Genomic DNA, 21,499 nt, shown 5'->3' with positions numbered 1-21,499 from the left:
AGTTGATTTATTTCAAGAGCTGCATGGATAATGCACTAAATTAAATGCTGATACAATTCCAGATCAGCAAGCTGACGTGCCAGCTAGTTGCTTTAATAAAGTAATGGCAATACTCAAAATGTAAAATGATATACTCTACTAGATCGACTTCATCTTGCGTAATCATTGGGAAGCACAATCTACGCTACATTAGTTTCCGATCAAAATGTCTCATTCATCCTAATGAATGAACTAGAAAAGAATTCTTAATTAAGGAGGTGAGTCAAGGTCAAATACCTTGCATTTAAGAGTTTTTTGTGTACCCTGGCGTGAGAAATGGGGTTGACCATAATAGTTTTGAAATAATTCATTGTAATAGTTTGGACGCAATACAAATAATTGAGGCAACGAATAATTGATTGCAGTAGTTGAATTTAGAAATACCGGCCATTCTTTGTCATAGTGGTTGAGGGGGGTTTTCTCCACAACACTAGGTCAAGATTTCAAGGCTGGTAAGCCAAGAATAGTTTAATTAGAAATAATTGATTACGATTGATGTAATTGATTGCAAAAGTTCAGATGCGATTGCAAAAGTTTAGATGCAAGGTCAACTCAGACAAGTCTTAACATCATAAGAGCAAACTATAGTCACAACTATAAATTGTGACTTTTGAAGAGCAACAAGACGCTCACAAAAAAAAATTTCATAAAGCTTGAAGTATTTGACCTAGTATGGCGTGGCTTAAGTTTGGTTCGGTCTTCACTATTCTTCTCATGATTATCACTAGTTAGTATTTATCTCTCTTTACCTCTTTGTTGTAAACCTACATTATTGTGATTTTTCGTATTATACCAATCATAACTTAATTTTATAATTATGATGGAGATTAATATTTTCAGTTGATGCGATGTGGTTTTCCAAGAATGAAGTTATGGCCGCAAGAAATGTCGATCCAAATCTATCAGCACCGAAAAGGAGATTACTTCCACAATTTAATGATATTTTCACTTGTGGGAGACCTTGTATTTCTGATGATGATTGCAGAAGTGATTGTTTGATTTGCTGCAGCTGTACATATGAGCTCTGGGATCCTACTCTTTACCGGTGTCGCTGAACTAGCTACACACAAATGTTACATTTAGTGCCCAATTGCGATGAAATAAGATCTCTATTATGCATCAGTACTGATTCTGTTTAATTCTCTTCTATGTCTTTGCCTTACATACTTTGCATGAATGACAAAGAAATTCAAGTGGAATGACTTTTTATTTATGAATAATAAAATAATAGGCTATTATATTCAGCTTCAATTCTAATGCTGGTTGGGGTAGCTTTAATTTCACTACTTGTACAGCATACGTTGACTAGATCTAATTAACGTTAAACATATGTGTCATATATCTATGTCATATTCTTTTTTCTTTTTATAACCATTTACCCTCCACTTTCTCCAATCTAATACTTCTTCTCAGGCTATCTATCAAGGAATTCATATTTTTCTTTGCTGTGTTTGTAAGTAATGTTTCTACAACTAAATATGAATATATAACCATGCGCAAGAGGCGAATAAGTACTCGTAAGTGCCCATTTAAAAAGATAATTAAATTTACCGCCATTAAGAGTTTTTCCAACTTGACAAATAATTTTATTTATGTGATGAATTTAGAAAATAAATGAATTGGATTCTCTTGCTAATTAGTTAAAGTGTTAATTTTTTTTCTCATCTTTAAAGGAAATAACGTAGTATTTGGTAGTTCAAATTCTCATTTTCAGATGTTCATCTATAATTATAACTTTATCGAATAAAATTTTTATTTTCAAATAGTGAAAAAATCATATATCAGTTTTGGACCGTTATGTCTTCAAAAGTTTTGACTCCAACAATATTTTGCAAACTCATAACTTCTAAGGTTCTGAATAATAAAAAGAATGTTAGAGTTCAATATAACTTTAATATGCACGAGCTATAACAAGGAATTTGTATAAAGTAAAAACTCTTAATCAATTTTAAAATCCTAAAATAGTAGGATTTTCTACCTAATCAATAAAAAAATCTTAATAACCAAAATTTTAGTTGATTTCCAAGTTCTAAAAATTAGAAACTAACTTAAGTTACAATTTTGTCAAATATAAAATTTATTTTTGAAGGGTAAAAACGACCGCTAAGAAGTTTCGTACTTGTAATACAAATAATCTTATGATACGCACGTTGCGTGTGCATACTATCTCAATGGGAAATATATATATTTAACTATTATATAAATATTATATTTAATTTATAAAATAAAAGTATATATTCCTGATAATGATAAATGTTGATCTTGTGTACCTAACCCAACAAAAATAAATTACCACATAAATTATTTTCAATCATCTGTTAATATATTCAATTATAAACTTATTTTAGTTTTATTATTCATCACTCCAAATTCAAAAATTATCATTCTTCTTTCCCAGTTTTAATATTCACACATAAAATTTAAGATATTTATAATTTTAGTTTTAAAATTCTAATTTAAGAACTTCACCAAAAAACGAATTATGTTGAGGAATGATATTAGATAATAGTTTCCTGCTTATTATCTCTTCTTCTTTTTTCTGTTTGAACCTACGATAATTTTGACCTGATTTTAATAGGGATATTAAATATTAAATTTTTTATTCTTTTTTCCTTTTTAGACCAACAACAATCATGTTTGTTAGGGATATATTAATTGATAAAGAAGTTTTCCACTTGTTCTCTTCTTCTTTTTCCTTATTTGCCATACGCAATTTTGAATTTTGTAAAAACAAATTTATTTATATTTACAATTTTGTCCAACTTAGAATGCATTTTACGAATGATAAAAAAGACAAATAATATTTCGTTAACAGCGTCGTGCTTTTAATATAGTATAGCTAGATAGATATATAAAATATAAATATAGCTATAGCTATAGATAGATATGTAAATAAGAAAATAGTTGAAAATAAACTAAATTTCATTATACATGCTTTCCAATTGTGATTATATGGCAAAATACCTTAAAACCCCCCTAAACTTGGCACGTATTATTGATTACATCCTTGAACTATCCGCGGTCTTAATTACCCCCTATACTTGGTTATTCGATAGCTATTACTCCCTTGGACGATCTCATTCTAGGAAAGTGGCAGGCGACGTGGATTTTCCTGTCCATGTGGCATTTTTTGAAAATTTAAATATATTTTATACCTTTTTAAGTGTGTTACTTTTTTAGATAATATTTTTCTAATAATATTTATAATGAAACTTGGTTAGAACTACATTATTTAGTCTAATTTATTTTTATTTGGCTAAAAATAATAAAGTTTTAGTTATTGTTTTTGAATTAGACCTGGAAATACGAATTTATACAGTTGAATTAAATATTCAAGGCATCTAAAAAGATATAAAAATACATACTTTGATTTTTTTTATTTTGACTGTAATTTTTTATATAGCTCTAAATTATGGAGCTCTAAAAATATTTTTTTTTACAGATATTACCGAAAAAAGTAAAAATACACAGTTAAAATAAATAGTCACTCCATCAAAAGAAGAAATAAAAAGAGTGTACAATTTCAAGTTCATTATTTTGACTATACCTTTTTAGTTGGTAAAAAATAATGGAGTTGTAGCTATTTGTTTTTACTGATTTGACTCGAAAATAAAAATACACAATTAAAATAAATAGATATTATATCTAAAAAATATATAACAGAAAATACACAACTAGTACTCCATTATTTTTACTAAAAGTTTTCTATTTGGCTAAAATGATATAGTTCCAACCAAATCTTTACAAATTTGGCCGCAAAAAAAATAATAAATATGCAGTTGGAACAAATAAACATTATATCTATAGAAGAAATTAAAAAGAATAAAAGTTAGAGTAAAGTCCACATTATATGTCAAGATGAAGCAAGAATAAATATATAGTTATAACAAATAAATCATTATATATGACTATATGCAATTAAAAGTTAAAAAATAACCTACTTGTAAGCTGATTTTTTAATTTTTTTTCACTCCCACGCGCTTAAAAGAGAGTGCACCCATACTCTTTGCCACATCAGCGTCCAGGGAGGTAATGACTCTCAAAAGGCCAAGTTTAGGGAGCAATTAAGACCACGAATAGTTTAGGAATGTAACTAATAATCCGTATCAAGTTTAGGGAGATTTTTAGGTATTCCGCCGTGATTATATCTTGATTCATTCTATTTTGGACAAAAATGTTTTTCCTTTAATTTCCGTATTAAAGTAATGTCCATCTTTCTTTTACTTGTCATCAAATATACTCTTTAAATGAAATTTATTTTAGATTTGTTTTAGTCTTTAAGTTTCAAATTTATACGGCACTTAAAAAGAAGAGGGGAAAGTTTTACTATTTGGTAAGAGAACATTCAAGTCAAAAGCGTGTTTTAGCATTTGGATAACAATTATTAGTTAAATAATTGGTGTTTAAATAATAAATTCTAAAAGAAAAGAAATTATATAACTAAAATCTTACTCGATTTCAACTTCTTAATTAAATAAGTTTGTACATAGTTCGAATAAGAAAAAATTTAATCAATAAGTTTTAATTGGTTTTGTAATCCTAAATATTAGAAAAATAATTATGACTATTCCTAAATATTAGATAAATAATTTAATTAATATTCCTAAATATTAGGTTATACATTAAAAGACTATTTGGTGTGAGACCTTTTGAGAAAAAGCGTGCTAGCTTGGCTCAAAGTGGACAATATCACACCATGTCAAGAGTATCTTTGAGCCGTTTTAGCCCAACAACTGGTATCAGAGCAATAGTTTGACGAGACGAGTACAAAGATGACGAATTGATGGCGTGGGGCCCGCCTTAGTGCCTTTACCTGTCTATGGGTCGGTTCACTACCTTTACTCATAGCTTCAAAGACACATACACAGGCTCTCCTTGGGTTTCAGTGACCGTAAATACTCGGATTATGTGGGTGGCACATAATTAATCTCCAAATTAGCGCATAACAGTGATGGGTCATGTGGAACTTAGTTCAAGGGGAGATTGTTGGGAGTATTTGAACAAAGTCCCACATGGAAAGTAGAAAAGAAAAATAAGCTCCTTATAAGGAGTTGGATACTCTTAATGGTGTGAGACCTTTTGGGAAAATTCGTGCGGGCTTGACCCTAAGCGGATAATATCACACAATGTTAAGAGTATCTTTGGGCCGTTTTAACCCAACAACTGGTATCAGAGCCAATGGTTTGGCGGGACTATGGAGATGACGAAGTATGGCATGTGGGCCTAGCTTAGTGCCTTTGCCCGTCTACGGGATTTACGACCTTTACTGGTAGTTGTGGGTGATACATAATTAATCTCCAAATTAGTCCACAAATGATGATGGGTCATGTAAAACTTAGTTCATGGGAGAGAATGAGTGTGTGAACAAAGTCCCACATGGAAAGTAGAAAAGAAAAAGAAGCTACTTATAAGGAGTTGGATACTCTTAATGGTGTGAGGTCTTTTGGGAAAAAACGTGGACTTGACCCAAAGCGGACAATATCACACCATGTTAAGAATATCTTTTTGCTGTTTTAACCAACACTGTATGATTTCCTTCAAAAGGTGCATGATATTTTTATTAAGTGGTTGGACGTAGTTTATATGGTTAATTTCATTCAACAAGATTGCAATGGTTACAAGCACGATGATACTCAATCTCAGATTGCCGTGCGGCAAATCCAGCTGTCATGAAAATGGAAAAAAATCAGTTGATTCACATGAGAAATTTGAAGGGGAGGTTTGGACAACGGTTAAGTTCAAGCAAACACTAATACTTGTTTCATCCTAGACTATTTATATTATACTATCTTGGAGTGTGATACTTCTTTAGAGTCAGCGTGAATAAAGGTGGATCTATTATTTAAACACTACGGGATCAATTTTTAGATTTTTAGCATTAAACCCATTGAAGTTTAAAGCTATCGGTTCATATTTAGTATTTTTTGTAATTGCAGTAAATTTGTACACATAAAATTATACTACGCATCGAAAGTATTGAGTTCAAATGAACCTAATGTCAAAAGGTGAATCCACCCTATGCGTGTACACAAGATGCTTTATATATCGAGATGCAAATATATGAACTAAATAGAGAAGAGATTCGATCTAGTGAGTCTTGGGGGTCAAAACCATCAAGCTGCCGACACGGGCGGAGCCAGGGGCGGATCTAGATCGATCCATCTTCATCTTCAATTCTTACGTGTTTCTTCGTGAAGTATATATGGATTTCTAATTAGGTCAACTTGTTAATTTAATTAAGGTCATTGCCTATTGGGGAGCACAATCTACTACTATACATTACTTCCCCGTCAAAGTTATATCTCATTCTAATTATTGAATGCAATTTTTTTTAGATGAACAACTAGAAATGAATTCTTAAGAAGGTGTGAGTCAAGGTCAACACCTAGCATTTGGTATAGTGGTGGTCGCATTGTAACGACCCGGCCGGTCGTTTCGAGAGTTATAGCCCAGTTTTTCCTATTTCTACTTCCTTTTGTGCTTTTCAGCTATATTATGATATATATGGTTAGTTGGTTCGGGTCCAGAGTGGTTTCAGAGTAAATTGAGACACTTAGTCTCTAAAGTAGAAACTTAAGTTGGAAAAGTCAATCGAATATTGACTTATATGTAAACGATCTCGGATTTGAATTTTGATGATTTCGTTAGCTCCGTTAGGTGATTTTGGACTTAAGAGTGCGTCCGGAATGTGATTTGGAAGTCCGTAGTGGAATTAGGCTTGAATTGACGAAAGTTAGAAATTTGGCGATTTTGGTCGGCAGTGAAAAATTTGATATCGGGGTCGGAATGGATTTTCGAAAATTGGAATAGGTTCATGGTGTCATTTGTGAAGTGTGTGTAAACTTTGAGGTCATTCGGACGTGGTTTGGTAGGTTTCGGCATCGTTTGTGGAATTTGGAAGTTTAGAAGTCTTTAAGCTTGAATCCGGGGGTAATTTGGTGTTTTGATGTTGTTTTGAGTGATTCGAAAACTCGACTAAGTTCATATGATGTTATGGGATGCGTTGGTATGTTTGGTCGAGGTCCCGAGGGCCTCGGGGTAGTTCCGGGTGGTTAACGAGAGGTTTGGAATTTGGAAATACAGCTGAACTGCTGCTGCTGGTGTTTTGCCGCACCTGCGGAGAGGGAGCCGCATGTGCGAGGGCGCAGAAGCGCTTGGGGAAGTCGCAGATGCGGACAACACTAAGGTGGACTGGAACCGCAGATGCGAGAAAGCTGTCGCATCTGCGAGCCCACAGGTGCGAGACCTGGGGCGCAGATGCGGAAAGGAGGAATTTGGCTGGCTTCGCAGAAGCGGAGGGAGATGCGCAGGTGCGCTTCCGCAGGTGAGAGATTTGGCCGCAGATGCGGAACCTGGGATCTTAAGTAAGTTCCGCACCTGCGATGGAAATTTTGCAGGTGCAGCGTCGTAAAAGCGGAAAAAGGGACCGCATGTGCGGTTCCACTAAGCAGAATATATATAAAAGAGGACTTCGTGATTTTTTGCTCATTTTCACCATTTTCAATTCGGACTTTGGAGCTTTTGGAGTGATTTTTAAAGGAGATTCAAGGGTTTTCACATAGGTAAGTTGCCTGGGCTCTAATACTCCTAGCTATGGTGTTTTCCCGTTGTTTTCTCATCTAATTAGTGGGGTTTTGAAGTAAAAATTGAGGGTTAGGGCTTGGGATTTTGGAGAGTGTAATTTGAGGATTTGTGGGACCAACTGATATCGAATTTAGATGCATTTTGTACGGTTAGACTCGTGAGTGAATGGACTTTCGGGTTTTGGGATTTTTGTCGGATTTCGAGACGTGGACCCGGGGGGAGGGGGGGTCGAATTTGAGTCGATTTCGGGTTTTGCGTCTAATAGTAGTTTTCTTATGGAATTGATTCCTTTAGCATATATTGATCGTATGCTACTGCTTGTGTCTATATTTGGGACGCTCGAAGGCCGATTCGAGAGGTAAGGGCATTGCGGAGTAGAGATTTGCTCGGATTGAGGTAAGTAACGGTTGTAAATCTAGTCCTGAGGGTATGAAATCCCGGATTTTTGTGTCATGTGACTATTTGAAAGTGATGCACATGCTAGGTGACGGGTGTGTGGGCGTGCACCATTGGGGATTTGTGATTTGGTCCGTCCCGTAGCAACTGTAAAGTTGAACAACCTGTTGTAACTATATGCTCTTTATGTACTTTAGAAAGATTTACTGTAAATCATGCTAGATACCATGTTTAGGATTTATGCCGGTATTGTTTGGACCCTTAGAGGTCGTTTCTTGCTGTCCTCTCACTGTTTTAGTTGATATCCCGTATTCAGTCATGTTCATGCATTCTTACATCATAGCTCAGTCTATGTTATTCTATTTGATGCATCATGTTAATGTTGTTTGAGCGGAAGTTTTTGATTTTTGAGAGCCCGAGAGACTGGAGAGGTTTATGCCTGAGTGAGGCCGGGGGTCTGTTTGTGAGGTATTGTACCATAGCACGTGAGTTGTCCGTGCGGATTCTGATATGATATTATATCACGTGAGTTGTCCGTACAACACGTGAGTTGTCCGTGTAGATTATAGCGCTTGGGCTGTAGGAGCCCCTGCGGAGTCTGAACACCCCTAGTGAGCGCAGGTACCTACTGAATGCGAGTGCGGAGTGCCGAGTGCTGAGCGATTGTGAGGCATGAGTGATTGTGAGGCTTGAGTGATTGTGAGGTTGGAGCGATTGGGAGGACTGAGTGATGTTAGCCTGTTAGCCAGTATATGATTTCTTCATCCATGCTCATAGTTGCTTTGAGTCCTTGTTTGACAATTGTGAAAGATATTTCTAATTGTCTTACTTGAACTTGATTTAAACAAGCTGATTTGACTTAAACTCTGGTTGCAAAGCATGCCCCACTTTACTAAATTCTTGTGATATGAACGGTACTTGCATTTAGCTCGTCACTACTTCTCAGACTTTATTTACTTCTATTGCTTACTGAGTTGGTGTACTCACGTTACTCCCTGCACCTTGTGTGTAGATCCAGGCATTTTTGGTCACGGTAGCAGCTGTTGATATTCCTGTAGCTGATCATTGGAGTTAGCAAGGTAACTGCCCGGCGATCGCAGCCTTGTTTTCTGCTTCTTTATCTTTCCCTTAGTTGTATTTTGGATTTTTCCCAGACTATGTTAGTCTTGTTATTGTCGGACCAGTTTTTAGTAGTTGCTCATGACTTAGTGACACCCTGATGGTTGGGGCTTTTCATTCAGCATTTCTATTTTTGAGTTCAACCCTTGTTTTTTTATGAAATTCTGCTATACCAAACGCCTTTTGGCATATCTTTGAATGAATTATTGTAGTATTGAGGGAGTCGGCTGGCCTAGTACCATCGATAGGCACTATCACGACAGGTTTGAGTTTAGGGTCGTGACAAGTTGGTATCAGAGCCTAGGTTACATAGGTCTCACGAGTCATGAGCGGGTTTAGTGGAGTCTTGCGGATCGGTACAGAGACGTCTGTACTTATCTTCGAGAGGCTATAGAACCTTTAGGAAATCTCATATTCCTGAATTCTTGTCGTGCGAATCTGTTGATTCTGGTAACTAAACACCTGTTGTTTCATTCTCTCACAGATGGTGAGGACTCGTGCTACCGGACAAGAGGATCAGCCGCCACTACCACCAGCCAGGGCCGCGAGAGGTCTAGGCCGCGGTCGAGGCCATGGTAGGGGTAGAGGTGCAGCCCACGCAGCAGCCAGGCCAGTACCTGTAGGCCCCCCAGTTGCTCTAGATCAGGACCAGGTCCCAGTGGTAGATGTTCCAGCGGGACCAGCTCAGGCACCACCTGTGCCTATTGTGATTCCTGGCCTCCAGGAGGCCTTAGCTCAGATTCTGACAGTGTGTGCTGGCCTTGCTCAGGCGGTCTCTGTTTCGACGGCCCCAGCCACTTCTCAGGCTGGGGGAGGCACTCAGACTCCCACCGCCCGCACACCTGAGCAGGTTGTTCAGGGACTCCAGACACCGGAGGCACCACCAGCTTAGCCGATTGTAGCTGCTCAGGATTATGTGGTCCTTGCTATGCCTGAGGATGATCATGAGGTTTATAGACGGTCTTACTTTTCAGCTACGGTTGCTTATGACCAGAGAGAGGGTGTCTGGTGCTACTTTTGATGAGGTTGTCGACATTGCTCGGTAGATTGAGATGGTTCGCGGTCAGGAAAGGATTGAAAGAGAGGCCAAGAGGCCTCGAGGACAGGGAGGATTTAGTGGTGCTCCTTATGAGGGTCAGTTCCAGCACGGCAGAGGCCATCCATTCAGGCATGCTCAGCCAGGCAGCCCAGTTCATTGTGGTGCATCATGAGGCCATGGTCCTCATAGTTCTCATCAGGGCCACTCATCACTCAGTGACCTTCCATCCCAGAGTTCGTCCCGTGCTCCATCAGTTCAGGGCTCCTCTATGCTCGGTTCTTCTACCAGTTATCCCGGTGCTCGGGGCTCCCTTCAGTCCCTGCCACCAACACCAGGGAGTTGTTTTGAGTGTGGGGAGTTTGGGCATATGTGGAGGTAGTGTCCTCGTCGTCATAGAGGTCTATATCAACAGAGAAGTCAAGCTTCGACTTCAGCACTAGTTAGTTCACCACCCGCCCAGCCAGCTCGGGGTGAAGGTCAGTTAGCTAAGGGTCGCCCTAGAGGGGGAGACCGATCAGGTAGTGGTCAGGCCCGTTTCTATGCAGTCCCTGCCAGACCAGATGCTATTACTTCAGATGCTGTGATTACAAGTATTGTCTCAGTTTGTCACAGAGATGCCTCTGTATTATTTGACCCTAGTTCCACGTATTTATATGTTTCCTCGTATTTTACCCATTTTCTGGATATGCCTCGTAAGTCTTTAGTTTCAACTATTCATGTATCTACTCCTGTGGGTGATACTATTGTTGTGGACAACGTATATCGGTTATGTGTGGTGACTATTGGGGGTCTGGAGACCCGAGTGGACCTTTTCCTGCTCAGTATGGTTGACTTTGATGTGATATTGGGTATGGATTGGTTATTTCCATGTCATGTTGTTCTAGATTGTTATGTTAAGACCATGACATTGGCGATGCCAATATTTTTGAGGGTCGAGTGGAGTGGTTCTATAGATTATGTACCTAGTAGGGTGATTTCATATTTGAAGGCTCAGCGTATGGTTGAGAAGGGTTGCCTATCTTATTTGTCTTTTGTGAGGGATATTAGTACAGAGACTCCTACAATTGATTCTGTTCCGGTGATACGGGATTTTTCGGATGTGTTTCCTATAGATCTACCGGGAATTCCGTCTGACAGGGATATTGACTTTGGTATTGATTTGGTGCCAGGCACTCAGCCCATTTCTATTCCACCGTGTCGTATGGCACCGGTAGAGTTGAAGGAACAGCTTCAGGAACTCCTTGATAAGGGGTTTATTCGGCCTAGTGTGTCACCTTGGGGTGCACCAGTTCTATTTGTAAAGAAGAAGGATGGTTCCATGAGGATGTGCATTGATTACAGGCAGTTGAACAAGGGCACAGTCAAGAACAAGTATCCTTTGACTTGTATTGATGTGTTATTTGACCAACTTCAGGGAGCGAGGGTGTTCTCCAAGATTGATTTGAGATCCAGGTATCACCAGCTGAAGATTCGGGATTCGGATATTCTTAAGACAGCTTTCAGGACCCGATATGGCCATTATGAGTTCTTAGTGATGTCTTTTGGGCTGACAAATTCCCCAATAATGTTCATGCATTTGATCAACAGTGTATTCCAGCCCTATTTGGACTCATTCGTGATTGTATTCATTGATGACATCCTGGTGTACTCTCGTAGCTAGGAGGAGCATGCTCAGCATCTGAGGATTGTATTACAGAGATTGAGGGGCGAGAAGCTTTATGCAAAGTTCTCCAAGTGTGAGTTTTGGCTCGGTTCAGTAGCATTCTTGGGGCATGTGGTGTCCAGTGAGGGTATTCATGTGGATCCGAAGAAGATAGAGGCAATGTAGAGTTGGCCTAGACCGTCCTCAGCCACGGAGATTAGGAGCTTTCTTGGTTTGGCGGTCTATTACCGTCTCTTTGTGGAGGGATTTTCATCTATTGCATCACCCTTGACCAGATTGACCCAAAAGGGTGCTCCATTCAGGTGGTTGGATGAGTGTGAGGAGAGCTTTCAGAAGCTTAAGACTGCTTTGACCACAACTTCAGTGTTAGTTCTGCCATCAGCTTCAGGTTCTTACAAAGTGTATTGTGATGCCCCGAGGGTAGGTATTGGATGTGTTCTGATGCAGAAGGGTAGGGTGATTGCCTATGCCTCGCGCCAGTTGAAGACCCATGAGAAGAACTATCCTGTCCATGATCTTGAGTTAGCAGCCATTGTTCACGCATTGAAGATTTGGCATCATTATTTATATGGGGTTCATTGTGAGATCTATACTGATCATCAGAGTTTGCAGCATCTGTTTAAGCAGAAGGATCTTAACTTGCGTCAGCGAAGATGGTTAGAGCTTCTTAAGGACTACGATATCACTATCTTGTACCCTCCGGGGAAGGCCAAAGTGGTGGCCGATGCTTTGAGTCACCGGGCGGAGAGTTTGGGGAGTTTAGCAAATCTCCCAGCAGTAGAGAGACCCTTGGCATTGGATGTTCAGGCCTTAGCGGGCCATCTTGTCAGATTGGATATTTCGGAGCTGAGTCGGGTATTGGCTTGTGTGGTCTCCAAGTCTTCTCTTTATGACCGTATCAGGGAGCGTCAGTATGATGACCCCCACTTGCTCGTTCTTCAGGACAGGGTTCAGTGAGGTGATACTAGGGATGTGACCATTGGTGATGACGGCGTGTTGAGGATGCAGGGCCGGATATGTATGCCCAATGTAGATGGACTCTGGGAGTTGATTTTTAAGGAGGCCCACAACTCGCGGTATTCCATCCATACGGGTGCCGCGAAGATGTACCAAGATTTGAGAAAACACTATTGGTGGAGGCGGATGAAAAAGGATATAGTTAGGTTTGTGGCTCGGTGTCTCAACTGTCAGCAGGTTAAGTATGAACATCAGAGACGGGGTGGCTTGCTTCAAAGATTAGAGATCCCAGAGTGGAAGTGGGAGCGGATCACCATGGACTTCGTAGTTGGGCTCCCACGGACTTTGAGGAAGTTCGATGCTATTTGGGTTATCGTGGATCGGCTGACCAAGTCCGTGCACTTCATTCTAGTTGGTACTACTTACTTTTCATAGCTGTTGGTTGAGATTTACATTCGAGAGATTGTTCGCCTGCATGGTGTCCTAGTTTCCATCATTTCAGATAGCGGCACTCAGTTTACATCGCAGTTTTGGAGGGCCGTGCAGTGAGAGTTGGGTACTCAGGTAGAGTTAAGCACAACCTTTCACCCTCAGGCGGGCGGGCAGTCCGATCGCACTATTCAGATATTGGAAGACATGTTGCGCGCTTGTGTCATTAACTTTGGGGGTTCATGAGATCAGTTTCTGCCGCTTGCGGAGTTTTCATATAACAACAGTTATCAGTCGAGCATTGAGATGGCTCCGTATGAGGCTTTTTATGGTAGGAGGTATAGATCTCTAGTAGGATGGTTTGAGCCAGGTGAGGCTAGGCTCTTGGGTACAGACTTGGTCCAGGATACATTAGATAAGGTGAAATTTATTCAGGAGCGGCTTCGCACGGCGCAGTCTAGGCAGAAGAGCTAAGCGGATAGGAAGGTCCGTGATGTGTCTTTTATAGTTGGGGAGAAGGTTTTGCTGAAGGTATCACCCATGAAGGATGTTATGAGGTTTGGGAAAAGGGGCAAGTTGATCCCCCGGTTCATTGGGCCTTTTGAGGTACTTCAGAGGATAGGGGATGTGGCTTATAAGCTTGCCTTGCCACCCATCTTGTTGAGTGTGCATCCAGTGTTTTATGTTTCCATGCTCCGGAAGTATGTTGGCAATCTGTCCCATGTTTTGGATCTCAACACGGTTCAGTTGGAGGGTGATATGACTTATGATATGGAGCCGGTGGCCATTTTGGATCAACAGGCTCGGAAGTTGAGGTCAAAGGACATAGCTTCGGTGAAGGTGCAGTGGAGAGGTCAACCTGTGGAGGAGGCCACCTGGGATACAGATCGGGAGATGCAGAGCAGATATCCACACCTATTTGAGACTCAAGGTATTTTTCTAGACTCGTTCAAGGATGAACGATTGTTTAATAGGGGGAGGATGTAATGACTCGGCCGGTCGTTTCGAGAGTTATAGCCCCGTTTTCCCCATTTCTACTTCCTTTTGTTCTTTTTAGCTATATTACGATCTATCGAGTTAGTTGGTTCGGGTTCAGAGTGGTTTCGGAGTGAATTGACATACTTAGTCTTTAAAGTAGAAGCTTAAGTTGGAAAAGTCAACCGTGACTTATGTGTAAACGATCTCGGATTTGAATTTTGATGGTTCCGTTAGCTCCTTTAGGTGATTTTCGACTTAGGAGTGCTCCCGGAATGTGATTTGGAGGTTCGTAATGGAATTAGGCTTGAATTGACGAAAGTTGGAAATTTGGCGATTTTGGTCGGCAGTGGAAAATTTGATATCGGGGTCGAAATGGATTTCCGAAAATTGAAGTAGGTTCGTGGTTTCATTTGTGACGTGTGTGTAAAATTTGAGGCATTCGGACATGGTTTGGTAGGTTTCGGCATCGTTTGTGGAATTTGGAAGTTTAGAAGTTCTTAGGCTTGAATCCAGGGGTAATTTGGTGTTTTGATGTTATTTTTAGTCATTCGAAGGCTCGACTAAGTTCGTATGATGTTATGGGATGCGTTGGTATGTTTGGTCGAGGTCCCGAGGGCTTCGGGTGGTTAACGGGAGGTTTAGAATTTGGAAATGCAGCTGAACTGCTGCTGCTGGTATTTTTCCGCACTTGCGGAGAAGGAGCCGCAGGTGCGAGGGCGCATAAGCGCATGGGGAAGTCACAGATGTGGGCAAGGCTAAGGTGGACTGGAATAGCAGGTGCAAGAAGGCTATCGCATCTGCGAGCCCGTAGGTGCAAGACCTGGGGAGCAGATGCGAAAAGGAGGAATTTGGCTGGCTTCGCAGAAGTGAAGGGAGATGCGCAGGTGCGCTTCCACAGGTGCAAGATTTGGCCGCAAAGGTGTAGAATGTGACGACCCGACTTGTTATTTTAATAATTTAAGCCCCGTTTGGCGGCATAAGGCCCTGAACAGCTTCATATTATGTTTATTGACTTGCGTGCATGGTTGAATTCAATTACCGGATGATTCAGAGTGATTTGGGACACTTGGTCCCTAAAACGGAAGCTTAAGTCTTAGGATTTTGATCGTAGTCAGAACTACGTGAAGACGACTCCAGAATGGAGTTCCGTTAGCTCTGTTCGGTGATTTTGGACTTAGGAGCGTGTCTGGACTGTGAATCTGAGGTTTGTAGCTGATTTAGGCATGAAATGGCGAAAGTCAAATTTTTGGAGATTTGGACTGGAAGTGGACTTTTTGATATCGGGGTCGGAATGCGATTCCGAGATTTGGAACAAATCCGTTATGTCATCTAGGACTTGCCTGCAAAATTTGACGTCATTCCGGGTTGGTTTGATAGGTTTCGACACGAGTTTTTGAAGTTGGAAGTTTTGGAAGATCATAAGTTCGATTAATGGTGCGATTCTTAGTTTCGACGTTGTTTGATATGAATTGAGACCTCGAGCGAGTCCGTGTTAGGTTATAGAACTTGTTATTATGTTTGGATGGGGTCCCGGGGGCCTCGAGTGAGTTTCGGATGTGCTACAGGTCATTTCCCTCCTCTTTTGACCTGCTGTTTCTGTCTTCTGTTGTTCTTCTTCGCGAACGCGAAGAGTATCTCGCGTTTGCGAAGTGTTACAGCTGACCACCCCATATTTCTTCTTCGCGTTCAACCTCTCGTGTTCGCGAAGGTTTGCCTTTTCCTCCATCGCGATTAGCCACTCGTGTTCGCGAAGCTTTTCATGGCAGCCTCATATTTCTTCTTCGCGTTCACGTTCAACCTCTCGCGTTCGCGAAAGTTTACCTTTTCCTCCATCGCGTTCGCGATTAGCCACTCACGTTCGCGAAGCTCTTTATGGCAGCCTCATATTTCTTCTTCGCGTTTGTGTTCAACGTCTCGCGTTCGCGTAGGTTCCGTCCCTTTTTCTTTGCGTTCGCACTCCTTCCCTCACGTTCGCGAAGGGTTTTTCTGGACAGCCTTACCTTCCTTCTTCGCGAACGCGAGCCTTTCTCCGCGTTCGCGATGCTTTCAGACCTGGGCAGATTATAAGTTTTCTAAATCGAGGGTTAGACCATTTTTATCATATTTTGACTTGTAGAGCTCGGTTTTGAGCGATTCCTTGTGGATTTTTCAAGCAAATCGATTGGGTAAGTGTTCTTCACCTAGAATCTATTTATTTCCATGATTCTATATTTATTTTTATCATTTAAATTGTGTTTTGAGTTGTGGAATAGGAAGGTTTTTGAAAAAAAAATTTAAAATAAAAAATCACGATTTGAGGGACGAAATGATATCGGAATTTGATAAAATTGGTATGGTTGAACTTGTATCGGAATGGGTGTTCGGATTTTATGTAAATTATGTCGGGTTCCGAGAGGCGGGCCCCTCGTTGACTTTTTTTAACTTTTTAGAATAAAATTTTAAATCGACGTATTATTATCCGAAATTATTTCCGATGAATTTTAATGAAATTATACAATTGAATTGGATAGATTTGAGCTGTCCGGAGGTCAAATTCAAGCAAGAAGGAGATTTTGAAATATCGGCATAACTTCAATAAGGTAATTGTCTTGCTTAACTTTGAGTGGGAGAATTACCCATTAGGCATCGAGTCTTATGTGCTATTTGTGAAATGTGAAAAGCCGTGTACGCAAGGTGACGAGTACGTACTCGGGCTTATATGTGCAAATTTTATTGGTTAAAGTTTTAGGCATTCTTATGTATTAAATTAGATAATTGTTGGCATTAGTAAATCCTTGAATTATTACGCCTTGTTCCTCATTTGTCAAGTTTGTATTTTATATAATAATTTGGTGTTATTGTCACTTGAATTTTATGTGAATTCCATGTATCTGTTGATTTGATATTTTCTTGGAATTAAATTCATGATGGAATCCTTATCTGCAATATTTATTAAATAAGCTTAAATTGAGGAGTTAATATAATTATTAAGAATTTGGATTAATGAAGGTGTTGCCCTATATTGAGTATTTTTCATCTCTGTTGATTGTTTTGAGGTTTATTATACGTTGTGTGGAGCCTTGGGCTATTTTTTGAGAAATTTATTGATTCTGCTACATACTTGGAATTTGGTTGTGTTCAGTGAAAAATTGTGATATGAATTGTTGTATTTTTTTATGGCTTAAATACTCTCCTTGATGTTATTTATGCCTCCTACCTTGCTTGTTAATGATATACATGCGCTTGGTAAGGAAGAGTGTAAAGCACGAAGGGTGATGCCGTGCCATTTGCGAGTTTAAAGCACGAAGGGTGAAGCCGTGCCATTTGAGAGTGTAAAGCACGAAGGGTGATGCCGTGCCATTTGAGAGTGTAAAGCACGAAGGGTGATGTTGTGCCATTTGAGAGTGTAAAGCATGAAGGGTGATGCCGTGCCATTGAGAGTGTAAAGCACGAAGGGTGATGCCGTGCTATTTCATTTATATTATCAGGTGAGGATGAGAGTAAAAGTACGAAGGATGATGCCGTACAATTATTTTTATATTATCATATATTCATGGCACGAAGGGTGTTTCCGTGCACACGAGGACGAGGAATATATATTATATTGTGATATCGTTTTGTTGTGTATACATTCATACCTTTATCTTGAGATGTTAATGTGCACCTATGCTTTCTATGTGACTTGTAGTCGTTGTTGCTTTCTGTATGCCTCCACTTTATTTCTTTTATTGTTATTGGCATTTCTCCCACCTAGTTGGTACAGTTATATGTATGCACGGTGAGGATGTAAATGCACCAAGGTATTGACATGCCATTTGAGGTGATATGTTTCAAATATTTCTCACACCAGGAAAGTTAAATGAAGTGTCACATGGTGACTTTTATTTAAAAGAATTATATTAGAAGGATATTTATTTGAAAGAATTATATTAGAAGAATATTTATTTGAAAGAATTATACTAGAGAGATATTTACTGGAAGAAGTATATTTGAAAGATATTTACTTGAATGAAGTATATTTGAAAGATATTTACTTGAAAAAAATATATTTGAAAGATATTTACGTGAAAGAATTAAATTCGAAAGATACTTATTTGAAGGAAGTATATTCGATATGTATTTATTGAAAAGGATTATATTCTAGAGACTTTTATTGAAAAGCTTATAGATAAAAGATGCATATTGAAATGACTTGGTTAATTGGTTGTACCTGTGTTGATTATTCATTCGAGTAATATTTATGGTGTTCCTATTGCTTTGCTGTTTAAATCACTAGTTGATTGGTGTTGCTATCACTACTATTTGTTTTCTATCATTTTGTATATCATATTGCACATGTTATTAGACTAGTGAGTGTCTTGACTGTACCTCGTCTCTACTCCACTGAGGTTAATCTTGATACTTACTGGGTACCGACCGTGGTGTACTCATACTATACTTTTGCACATTTTTGTGCAGAGCCAGGTATTAGAGATATCGGACTCGTACAGAGTTAGAGTTGGATCGCAAGAATTCAAGGTAGAGCTGCTTGGTCGTCGCAGTTCCTTGGAGTCTTTCCATTTTATTTTACTGTTATTTATTATTCAAACAGTATTGATTATTAGATCCTTGAGATCATTTCATGAATTCAGTTGGAGTTCGTGACTAAGTACTATCAATCTTGGGACGTTGTTATATTCATATTTGTTCCGATGTTAGTTTTGATTACCTATTTAATTCATATTCAAAAACAAAAAATGGCTTTGAAATGTAATGGGAATCGGCTTACCTAGTCTTGGAGACTAGGTGCTATCACGACATCTGTGGTGGGATTTTTGGGTCATGACAAGTTGATATCAGAGCTCTAGGTTTATAGGTTCTACGAGTCACGAACGAGTCTAGTAGAGTCTTGCGGATCGGTATAGAGACGCCTGTACTTATCTTCGAGAGGCTACAGAGCTAGTAGGAAAAACAATATTTTACTTCTTTCATTCCTTATCGTGCAACATTTATTCATCTTGAAGCATATATCTTATGTTTTTTTTGCATCCACTCGTGTATGAAATTGCGCACTTGGTATCAACTATGCGCCAACAGTTCGTGATATTACAGAGGGGTTATAAGGGAGCTAGGGTTGCTCAACCATTGTTACAACGTGTCGTCCAGATCGAGGATAGTATTGAGAAATTATTCAGTTGTGCACATTGGGGTGCAGCAGGTTCTGACATCTGGTTGATAAGTATGATCTTAAGAAGGTTTAATTAACTTCCTAATCGTCACAATCGTGGCAGGGTCACGAGGTGGATGTAGATCTGAAATAGTTGGTGGTATTAGAGACTATGTAGTTCGTATGGGATATCTATTCAGCGAAGGGTACATACGCAGCCAAGGCACTACGAGTTAAACTGTCATGAGGATGACATGCGCCAAATAACTGGCTTGAGGTGTCTTATGACCGGTGTCTTACGAGCGATGAAGGTTAGTATTGTGGATCATCAGAATGTGTCCTTTGGCTTCGCGCCAAGTGAGGAGAATCCACTATCAACGATCAGATTGCGGGTTCATGTGTTATATCAGTTTTGGCCTGAGATGTATTTACGTGGTAATGAAAGGTTCTCCGAAACTTATATATGATTAAGAGATGAGATTTGTATGGGATGATGCTGGGGCTTGCAGTATTCCTGCGTCCTTAATAATTCTACATTTCAGTACCAGCGGGGTCACAGAAATAATTTCAGAATATTCGGGGTGCTACAGTAAGTGCTTTTAATGCACCACCGGCACGGGGTTCTTACATTGGTTATTCCAGTTATCCGGTAGAGATTCAGTATGAGCAGCCGCGCCCGCAAAGGGGTTGTTATGAGAGTGGTGATACTAGACACATCAAGAGAAATTGTCCCAGACTTGGGAAGGGTAGACTTCATCAGAACACTCGGGCTACAAGCTTTATTCTAGTTAATACTCCACGTGCGCAGTCAGTTAGAGGTGGAGGATAGGCGGGTAGAGGGCGCCTAAGAGGTGGAGGCCCGACCCGTTAATATAATCGCTATGATTTGGCTGAGGCCGATACACCAGATGGTGTCGTTACAGGTACAATCCTAATTTTTGTTATAAAAGGATATTTTTCCTCAATTTAATTCGGTTCTAAATATTGAGGCGAGTCCTCCTATCATGCTCCGCTTATGGGTGAGCTTCGTAATTGTATTACCCATTTATATGTTTATCTCTGTTGGGAGATTTGAAGATGTGAGCCGTGTCTGTCATTTTTATTTTTGTGCACCATTGAGGGCTATAAGTCCGAAAGCAATTTTTATTATTCACTACAGTGGGTTTTATGTGTTACGAAATAATTGATTCCATTTTTTTATGAATTTTGTGCCCTACCGGTATGAGGGTTCATTATGTATTTGCGAAATTTATTGAAAAGAAGAAAGAAAGGAAATTGAAAATTTCAATTGGCACAATGTGCAAATTACTTGTGATTCAGAGTTGAGGACGAGATCCTCGCATTTTTATATGATGTGAAATATTTAAATCGGGCTACAAGCCACGGTGGAGGTTATATAAGGACGAGTTCTTTGTGGTGAAATATTTATGAGTTTAAAATTCTCCCTTTGTGAAGTTTAATTTGTACTATAGTACTAATAGGGAGTTATGCCTGATAGGCTTATATGATAATTCCTTTATGTGTTTCTGTGCCATAATTGTGCTGTAATTATTGAGTTTTAGCCTATGATGTGAGTGCCCAGGTGGCGTTAAATGTGACTCGTTAAGTCGGGTAAATAGTTATAAGGTCTGCATGCCTCACATTCTGTTGTCAGTGTTGTAAAAATTCGAAACGAGGTGTTGGTGTTAATAAGAGATTAATTGATGATGCTGGAATTAATTATGAATAACTTTTAATATTAGAGATGTGGTGATGGGCATACATATGATGTGCTTCATGTCCTGATATCATTATGATAATGCAATGCTTGTAATGCTGAGATTAGTATTATTGATATATACCTTGTGGTATTTTATTGGGTTATGGATGTGTTGTTAGGAGTTGTTTTGGTGTTACTCTGGTAGGTGGATAGGCCCAATTACAGGGGAGATTCCGGCGAAATTTTTGAAAAAGAAATAAAAAATTTTGGGAGATTGAGACGTGCAAGAGAAGAGATAAGTTATGTTATGTGTTTGAGGGCGAATGATCCTAAGAAGGGGAGAATATAACACCCCCGGAAAATTTTAAAATACTTCAACACTATCAAGAAAGTTGATGTGTGTGTAAGCACGAGTTGCTATAGCCAGTTGAGACTAATACCGTACGTTGTTGCAAAAAACAAAATCAGGCC

At 39.4% G+C, this 21,499-nt stretch overlaps 1 long non-coding RNA gene across 1 annotated transcript; it reads left to right on the top strand.

Annotated features, from left to right (window-relative positions):
• Positions 1-441: 441 nt before the first annotated feature.
• LOC107805576 (uncharacterized) lies at positions 442-1,161 on the top strand. The gene is made up of 2 exons (XR_001652453.2): positions 442-766; positions 880-1,161. It is a non-coding gene; the product is annotated as an uncharacterized LOC107805576 (long non-coding RNA).
• The last annotated feature ends 20,338 nt before the right edge of the window (positions 1,162-21,499 follow it).

Source organism: Nicotiana tabacum, chromosome 12 (genome assembly GCF_000715075.1).
Source record: "Nicotiana tabacum cultivar K326 chromosome 12, ASM71507v2, whole genome shotgun sequence".
In the NCBI taxonomy this organism is placed as follows: domain Eukaryota; kingdom Viridiplantae; phylum Streptophyta; class Magnoliopsida; order Solanales; family Solanaceae; genus Nicotiana; species Nicotiana tabacum.
Note: the sequence above shows the minus strand (reverse complement) of the source record. Positions and strands in the feature narration are given on the sequence as shown.